The following is a 10,302-nucleotide window of genomic DNA, read 5'->3' as shown; positions in this document are numbered from 1 at the left end:
TTGAGGATTGAAGGATGAGGATTGAGGATTGAGGATTGAGGATTGAGGATTGAGTATTCAGGATTGGAGATTGACGATTCAGGATTGAGGATTGAGGATCGAGGATTGAGGATTGAGGATTGAAGATTGAATATTGATGATTGAAGATTGAGTACTGAGAATTGAGGATTGAGGATTGAGGATTGAAGATTGAGGATTCGGTATTGAGGATTGAAGAATGAGGATTGAGGATTGAGGATTGAGGATTGAGGATTGCAGATTGAGTATTGAGGATTGAAGTTTGAGGATTGGGTATTGAGGACTGAAGATCGAGGATTGAGGATTGAGGATCGAGGATTGAGGATTGAGGATTGAAGATTGAATATTGATGATTGAAGATTGAGTACTGAGAATTGAGGATTGAGGATTGAAGATTGAGGATTCGGTATTGAGGATTGAAGAATGAGGATTGAGGATTGAGGATTGAGGCTTGAGGAATGCAGATTGAGCATTGAGGATTGAAGATTGAGGATTGAGGATTGAGGATTGAGGATTGAGGATTGAGGATTGAGGATTGAGGATTGAAGATTGAGTATTGAGGATTGAAGATTGAGGATTGAGGATTGAGGATTGAGGATTGAGGATTGAAGATTGTGTATTGAGTATTGAAGATTGAGGGTTGAGGATTATGGATTGAAGATTGAGTATTTGGGACTGAGGATTGAGGATTGATGATCGAGGATTGAAGATTGAGGATTGAGGATTGAGGATTGAGGATTGAGGATTGAAGATTGAGGATTGGGGATTGAGGATTGAAGATTAAGGATTCAGGATTGTGGATTCAGAATTGAGGTTTGAGGACTGAGGATTGAGGATTGAAGATTGATTATTGAGGATTGGGGATTGAGGATTGAAGATTGAGGATTGAGGATTGAGGATGAGGGCTGAGGGTTGATGATTGAGGTTTGAGGACTGAGGACTTAGGATTGAGGATTGAGAATTGAGGATTGAGGATTGATGATTGAAGATTGAAGATTGGGTATTGAGGATTGAAGAATGAGGATTGAGGATTGAGGATTGAGGATTGGGGATTGAAGATTGAGTATTGAGGACTGAAGACTGACGATTGAGGATTGAGGACTGAGGATTGAGGATTGAGGATTGGGGATTGAGGAATGAAGATTGAGTATTGAGGATTGAAGACTGTCGATTGAGGATTGAGAATTGAGGATTGAGTATGGAGGATTGACGACTGAAGTTTGAGTGTTGAGGATTGAAGATTGAGGATTGAGGATTGAGGATTGAGGATTGAGGTTTGAGGACTGAGGACTGAGGATTGAGGGTTGAGAATTGAGCATTGAGGATTGAGGATTGAAGATTGAGCATTGGGTATTGAGGATTGAAGAATGAGGATTGAGGATTGGGGATTGAGGATTGAGGATTGAAGATTGTGTATTGAGGACTGAGGACTGAGGATTGAGGATTGAGAATTGAGGATCGAGGATTGAGGATTGAGGATCGAGTGTTGAGGATTGAGGATTGAGGATTGAAGTTTGAGGATTGGGTATTGAGGACTGAAGATCGAGGATTGAGGATTGAGGATTGAGGATTGAGTATTGAAGATTGAGTATTGAGGATTGAAGACTGACTATTGAGGATTGAGGATTGAGGATTGAGGATGAGGGCTGAGGGTTGAGGATTGAGGTTTGAGGACTGAGGACTGAGGATTGAGGGTTGAGAATTCAGGATTGAGGATTGAGGATTGAAGATTGAGGATTGGGTATTGAGGACTGAAGATCGAGGATTGAGGATTGAGGATCGAGGATTGAGGATTGAGGATTGAAGTTTGAATATTGATGATTGAAGATTGAGTACTGAGAATTGAGGATTGAGGATTGAGTATTGAAGATTGAGGATTCGGTATTGAGGATTGAAGAATGAGGATTGAGGATTGAGGATTGAGGATTGAGGAATGCAGATTGAGTATTGAGGATTGAAGATTGAGGATTGAGGATTGAGGATTGAGGTTGAGGATTGAGGATTGAGGATTGAGGATTGAAGATTGAGTATTGAGGATTGAGGATTGAGGATTGAGGATTGAGGATTGAGGAATGCAGATTGAGTATTGAGGATTGAAGATTGAGGATTGAGGATTGAGGATTGAGGATTGAGGATTGAGGATTGAGGATTGAGGATTGAAGATTGAGTATTGAGGATTGAAGATTGAGGATTGAGGATTGAGGATTGAGGATTGAGGATTGAAGATTGTGTATTGAGTATTGAAGATTGAGGGTTGAGGATTATGGATTGAAGATTGAGTATTTGGGACTGAGGATTGAGGATTGAGGATCGAGGATTGAAGATTGAGGATTGAGGATTGAGGATTGAGGATTGAGGATTGAAGATTGAGGATTGGGGATTGAGGATTGAAGATTAAGGATTCAGGATTGTGGATTCAGAATTGAGGTTTGAGGACTGAGGATTGAGGATTGAAGATTGATTATTGAGGATTGGGGATTGAGGATTGAAGATTGAGGATTGAGGATTGAGGATGAGGGCTGAGGGTTGAGGATTGAGGTTTGAGGACTGAGGACTTAGGATTGAGGATTGAGAATTGAGGATTGATGATTGAAGATTGAAGATTGGGTATTGAGGATTGAAGAATGAGGATTGAGGATTGAGGATTGAGGATTGGGGATTGAAGATTGAGTATTGAGGACTGAAGACTGACGATTGAGGATTGAGGACTGAGGATTGAGGATTGAGGATTGGGGATTGAGGAATGAAGATTGAGTATTGAGGATTGAAGACTGTCGATTGAGGATTGAGAATTGAGGATTGAGTATGGAGGATTGACGACTGAAGTTTGAGTGTTGAGGATTGAAGATTGAGGATTGAGGATTGAGGATTGAGGATTGAGGTTTGAGGACTGAGGACTGAGGATTGAGGGTTGAGAATTGAGCATTGAGGATTGAGGATTGAAGATTGAGCATTGGGTATTGAGGATTGAAGAATGAGGATTGAGGATTGGGGATTGAGGATTGAGGATTGAAGATTGTGTATTGAGGACTGAGGACTGAGGATTGAGGATTGAGAATTGAGGATCGAGGATTGAGGATTGAGGATCGAGTGTTGAGGATTGAGGATTGAGGATTGAAGTTTGAGGATTGGGTATTGAGGACTGAAGATCGAGGATTGAGGATTGAGGATTGAGGATTGAGTATTGAAGATTGAGTATTGAGGATTGAAGACTGACTATTGAGGATTGAGGATTGAGGATTGAGGATGAGGGCTGAGGGTTGAGGATTGAGGTTTGAGGACTGAGGACTGAGGATTGAGGGTTGAGAATTCAGGATTGAGGATTGAGGATTGAAGATTGAGGATTGGGTATTGAGGACTGAAGATCGAGGATTGAGGATTGAGGATCGAGGATTGAGGATTGAGGATTGAAGTTTGAATATTGATGATTGAAGATTGAGTACTGAGAATTGAGGATTGAGGATTGAGTATTGAAGATTGAGGATTCGGTATTGAGGATTGAAGAATGAGGATTGAGGATTGAGGATTGAGGATTGAGGAATGCAGATTGAGTATTGAGGATTGAAGATTGAGGATTGAGGATTGAGGATTGAGGTTGAGGATTGAGGATTGAGGATTGAGGATTGAAGATTGAGTATTGAGGATTGAGGATTGAGGATTGAGGATTGAGGATTGAGGAATGCAGATTGAGTATTGAGGATTGAAGATTGAGGATTGAGGATTGAGGATTGAGGATTGAGGATTGAGGATTGAGGATTGAGGATTGAAGATTGAGTATTGAGGATTGAAGATTGAGGATTGAGGATTGAGGATTGAGGATTGAGGATTGAAGATTGTGTATTGAGTATTGAAGATTGAGGGTTGAGGATTATGGATTGAAGATTGAGTATTTGGGACTGAGGATTGAGGATTGAGGATCGAGGATTGAAGATTGAGGATTGAGGATTGAGGATTGAGGATTGAGGATTGAAGATTGAGGATTGGGGATTGAGGATTGAAGATTAAGGATTCAGGATTGTGGATTCAGAATTGAGGTTTGAGGACTGAGGATTGAGGATTGAAGATTGATTATTGAGGATTGGGGATTGAGGTTTGAAGATTGAGGATTGAGGATTGAGGATGAGGGCTGAGGGTTGAGGATTCAGGTTTGAGGACTGAGGACTTAGGATTGAGGATTGAGAATTGAGGATTGAGGATTGATGATTGAAGATTGAAGATTGGGTATTGAGGATTGAAGAATGAGGATTGAGGATTGAGGATTGAGGATTGGAGATTGAAGATTGAGTATTGAGGACTGAAGACTGACGATTGAGGATTGAGGACTGAGGATTGAGGATTGAGGATTGGGGATTGAGGATTGAAGATTGAGTATTGAGGATTGAAGACTGTCGATTGAGGATTGAGGATTGAGGATTGAGTATTGAGGATTGACGACTGACGTTTGAGTGTTGAGGATTGAAGATTGAGGATTGAGGATTGAGGATTGAGGATTGAGGTTTGAGGACTGAGGACTGAGGATTGAGGGTTGAGAATTGAGCATTGCGGATTGAGGATTGAAGATTGAGCATTGGGTATTGAGGATTGAAGAATGAGGATTGAGGATTGGGGATTGAGGATTGAGGATTGAAGATTGTGTATTGAGGACTGAGGACTGAGGATTGAGGATTGAGAATTGAGGATCGAGGGTTGAGGATTGAGGATCGAGTGTTGAGGATTGAGGATTGAGGATTGAAGTTTGAGGATTGGGTATTGAGGACTGAAGATCGAGGATTGAGGATTGAGGATTGAGGATTGAGTATTGAAGATTGAGTATTGAGGATTGAAGACTGACTATTGAGGATTGAGGATTGAGGATTGAGGATGAGGGCTGAGGGTTGAGGATTGAGGTTTGAGGACTGAGGACTGAGGATTGAGGGTTGAGAATTCAGGATTGAGGATTGAGGATTGAAGATTGAGGATTGGGTATTGAGGACTGAAGATCGAGGATTGAGGATTGAGGATCGAGGATTGAGGATTGAGGATTGAAGTTTGAATATTGATGATTGAAGATTGAGTACTGAGAATTGAGGATTGAGGATTGAGGATTGAAGATTGAGGATTCGGTATTGAGGATTGAAGAATGAGGATTGAGGATTGAGGATTGAGGATTGAGGAATGCATATTGAGTATTGAGGATTGAAGATTGAGGATTGAGGATTGAGGATTGAGGATTGAGGATTGAGGATTGAGGATTGAGGATTGAAGATTGAGTATTGAGGATTGAGGATTGAGGATTGAGGATTGAGGAATGCAGATTGAGTATTGAGGATTGAAGATTGAGGATTGAGGATTGAGGATTGAGGATTGAGGATTGAGGATTGAGGATTGAGGATTGAAGATTGAGTATTGAGGATTGAAGATTGAGGATTGAGGATTGAGGATTGAGGACTGAGGATTGAGGATTGAAGATTGTGTATTGAGTATTGAAGATTGAGGGTTGAGGATTATGGATTGAAGATTGAGTATTTGGGACTGAGGATTGAGGATTGAGGATCGAGGATTGAAGATTGAGGATTGAGGATTGAGGATTGAGGATTGAGGATTGAAGATTGAGGATTGGGGATTGAGGATTGAAGATTAAGGATTCAGGATTGTGGATTCAGAATTGAGGTTTGAGGACTGAGGATTGAGGATTGAAGATTGATTATTGAGGATTGGGGATTGAGGATTGAAGATTGAGGATTGAGGATTGAGGATGAGGGCTGAGGGTTGAGGATTCAGGTTTGAGGACTGAGGACTTAGGATTGAGGATTGAGAATTGAGGATTGAGGATTGATGATTGAAGATTGAAGATTGGGTATTGAGGATTGAAGAATGAGGATTGAGGATTGAGGATTGAGGATTGGAGATTGAAGATTGAGTATTGAGGACTGAAGACTGACGATTGAGGATTGAGGACTGAGGATTGAGGATTGAGGATTGGGGATTGAGGATTGAAGATTGAGTATTGAGGATTGAAGACTGTCGATTGAGGATTGAGGATTGAGGATTGAGTATTGAGGATTGACGACTGAAGTTTGAGTGTTGAGGATTGAAGATTGAGGATTGAGGATTGAGGATTGAGGATTGAGGTTTGAGGACTGAGGACTGAGGATTGAGGGTTGAGAATTGAGCATTGAGGATTGAGGATTGAAGATTGAGCATTGGGTATTGAGGATTGAAGAATGAGGATTGAGGATTGGGGATTGAGGATTGAGGATTGAAGATTGTGTATTGAGGACTGAGGACTGAGGATTGAGGATTGAGAATTGAGGATCGAGGGTTGAGGATTGAGGATCGAGTGTTGAGGATTGAGGATTGAGGATTGAAGTTTGAGGATTGGGTATTGAGGACTGAAGATCGAGGATTGAGGATTGAGGATTGAGGATTGAGTATTGAAGATTGAGTATTGAGGATTGAAGACTGACTATTGAGGATTGAGGATTGAGGATTGAGGATGAGGGCTGAGGGTTGAGGATTGAGGTTTGAGGACTGAGGACTGAGGATTGAGGGTTGAGAATTCAGGATTGAGGATTGAGGATTGAAGATTGAGGATTGGGTATTGAGGACTGAAGATCGAGGATTGAGGATTGAGGATCGAGGATTGAGGATTGAGGATTGAAGTTTGAATATTGATGATTGAAGATTGAGTACTGAGAATTGAGGATTGAGGATTGAGGATTGAAGATTGAGGATTCGGTATTGAGGATTGAAGAATGAGGATTGAGGATTGAGGATTGAGGATTGAGGAATGCATATTGAGTATTGAGGATTGAAGATTGAGGATTGAGGATTGAGGATTGAGGATTGAGGATTGAGGATTGAGGATTGAGGATTGAAGGTTGAGTATTGAGGATTGAGGATTGAGGATTGAGGATTGAGGAATGCAGATTGAGTATTGAGGATTGAAGATTGAGGATTGAGGATTGAGGATTGAGGATTGAGGATTGAGGATTGAGGATTGAGGATTGAAGATTGAGTATTGAGGATTGAAGATTGAGGATTGAGGATTGAGGATTGAGGACTGAGGATTGAGGATTGAAGATTGTGTATTGAGTATTGAAGATTGAGGGTTGAGGATTATGGATTGAAGATTGAGTATTTGGGACTGAGGATTGAGGATTGAGGATCGAGGATTGAAGATTGAGGATTGAGGATTGAGGATTGAGGATTGAGGATTGAAGATTGAGGATTGGGGATTGAGGATTGAAGATTAAGGATTCAGGATTGTGGATTCAGAATTGAGGTTTGAGGACTGAGGATTGAGGATTGAAGATTGATTATTGAGGATTGGGGATTGAGGATTGAAGATTGAGGATTGAGGATTGAGGATGAGGGCTGAGGGTTGAGGATTCAGGTTTGAGGACTGAGGACTTAGGATTGAGGATTGAGAATTGAGGATTGAGGATTGATGATTGAAGATTGAAGATTGGGTATTGAGGATTGAAGAATGAGGATTGAGGATTGAGGATTGAGGATTGGAGATTGAAGATTGAGTATTGAGGACTGAAGACTGACGATTGAGGATTGAGGACTGAGGATTGAGGATTGAGGATTGGGGATTGAGGATTGAAGATTGAGTATTGAGGATTGAAGACTGTCGATTGAGGATTGAGGATTGAGGATTGAGTATTGAGGATTGACGACTGAAGTTTGAGTGTTGAGGATTGAAGATTGAGGATTGAGGATTGAGGATTGAGGATTGAGGTTTGAGGACTGAGGACTGAGGATTGAGGGTTGAGAATTGAGCATTGAGGATTGAGGATTGAAGATTGAGCATTGGGTATTGAGGATTGAAGAATGAGGATTGAGGATTGGGGATTGAGGATTGAGGATTGAAGATTGTGTATTGAGGACTGAGGACTGAGGATTGAGGATTGAGAATTGAGGATCGAGGGTTGAGGATTGAGGATCGAGTGTTGAGGATTGAGGATTGAGGATTGAAGTTTGAGGATTGGGTATTGAGGACTGAAGATCGAGGATTGAGGATTGAGGATTGAGGATTGAGTATTGAAGATTGAGTATTGAGGATTGAAGACTGACTATTGAGGATTGAGGATTGAGGATTGAGGATGAGGGCTGAGGGTTGAGGATTGAGGTTTGAGGACTGAGGACTGAGGATTGAGGGTTGAGAATTCAGGATTGAGGATTGAGGATTGAAGATTGAGGATTGGGTATTGAGGATTGAAGGATGAGGATTGAGGATTGAGGATTGAAGATTGAGTATTCAGGATTGGAGATTGACGATTGAGGATTGAGGATTGAGGGTCGAGGCTTGAGGATTGAGGATTGAAGATTGAGTATTGGGTATTGAGGATTGAAGAATGAGGATTGAAAATTGAGGATTGAGGATTCAGAATTGAGAATTGAGAATTGAGGATTGAAGATTGAGGATTGGGTATTGAGGATTGAAGAATGAGGATTGAGGATTGAGTATTGAGGACTGAGGATTGAAGATGGAGTATTGAGGATTGTAGATTGACGATTGAGGATTGAGGATTGAGGATTGAGGACTGAATATTGGGGACAGAGTGTTGAGGGTTGAGTGATGAGAATTGATGTTTGTGGATAGAGGTTTGATGATTGCAGATTGAGTATTGAGTATTGAAAACTGTGAATTGAGGATATATTATTGAGTACTGAGGGTTGACAACTGATTGTTGAGGACTGAGGGCCGAAGATTGAGGATTCAGGATTGAGGATTCAGAATTGAGGTTTGAGGACTGAGGATTGAGGATTGAAGATTGAGTATTGAGGATTGAATATTGAGGATTGAGGATTGAGGATTGAGGATTGAAGATTGAGTATTGAGGATTGAAGATTGAGGATTGAGGATTGAGGATTGAGGATTGAGGATTGAAGATTGAGTATTGAGTATTGAAGATTGAGGGTTGAGGATTATGGATTGATGATTGAGTATTTGGGACTGAGGATTGAGGATTGAGGATCGAGGATTGAAGATTGAGGATTGAGGATTGAGGATTGAGGATTGAGTATTGAAGATAGAGGATTGGGGATTGAGGATTGAAGATTAAGGATTCAGGATTGAGGATTCAGAATTGAGGTTTGAGGACTGAGGATTGTGGATTGAAGATTGAGGATTGAGGATTGAGGATGAGGGCTGAGGGTTGAGGATTGAGTCTTGAGGACTGAGGACTGAGGATTGAGGATTGAGGATTGAGGATTGAAGGTTGAGCATTGAGGAATGAAGACTGACGATGGAGGACTGAGGATTGAGGATTGAGGATTGAAGATTGAGTATTGAGTATTGAAGATTGAGGGTTGAGGATTATGGATTGAAGATTGAGTATTTGGGACTGAGGATTGAGGATTGAGGATCGAGAATTGAAGATTGAGGATTGAGGATTGAGGATTGAGGATTGAGTATTGCAGATTGAGGATTGGGGATTGAGGATTGAAGATTAAGGATTCAGGATTGAGGATACAGAATTGAGGTTTGAGGACTGAGGATTGAAGATTGAAGATTGAGTATTGAGGATTGAGGATTGAGGATTGAAGATTGAGGATTGAGGATTGAGGATGAGGGCTGAGGGTTGAGGATTGAGGTTTGAGGACTGAGGACTTAGGATTGAGGATTGAGAATTGAGGATTGAGGATTGATGATTGAAGATTGAAGATTGGGTATTGAGGATTGAAGAATGAGGATTGAGGATTGAGGATTTAGGATTGGGGATTGAAGATTGAGTATTGAGGATTGAAGACTGAAGATTGAGGATTGAGGACTGAGGATTGAGGATTGAGGATTGAGGGTTGAGGATTGAAGATTGAGTATTGAGGACTGAAGACTGTCGATTGAGGATTGAGGATTGAGGATTGAGTATTGAGGATTGACGACTGAAGTTTGAGTGTTGAGGATTGAAGATTGAGGATTGAGGATTGAGGATTGAGGATTGAGGTATGAGGACTGAGGACTGAGGATTGAGGGTTGAGAATTGAGCATTGAGGATTGAGGATTGAAGATTGAGGATTGGGTATTGAGGATTGAAGTGTGAGGATTGAGGATTGAGGATTGAGGATTGAGGATTGAGGATTGAGGATTGAGGATTGAATAATGAATATTGATGATTGAAGATTGAGGATTGAGGATTGAGGGTTGTGCATTGAGGACGAGGACTGAGGGTTGAGTATTGATGTCTGAGGTCTGAGGATTGAGGATTGAGGATTGAGGATTGAGAATTGAGGATTGTGGATTGAAGATTGAGGATTGAAGATTGAGGATTGGGTATTGAGGATTGAAGTGTGAGG

This window comes from Calliopsis andreniformis, unplaced genomic scaffold (genome assembly GCF_051401765.1).
Source record: "Calliopsis andreniformis isolate RMS-2024a unplaced genomic scaffold, iyCalAndr_principal scaffold0240, whole genome shotgun sequence".
NCBI lineage: Eukaryota > Metazoa > Arthropoda > Insecta > Hymenoptera > Andrenidae > Calliopsis > Calliopsis andreniformis.
The sequence above is the reverse complement of the archived record's forward strand: the minus strand, read 5'-3'. Positions refer to the sequence as shown.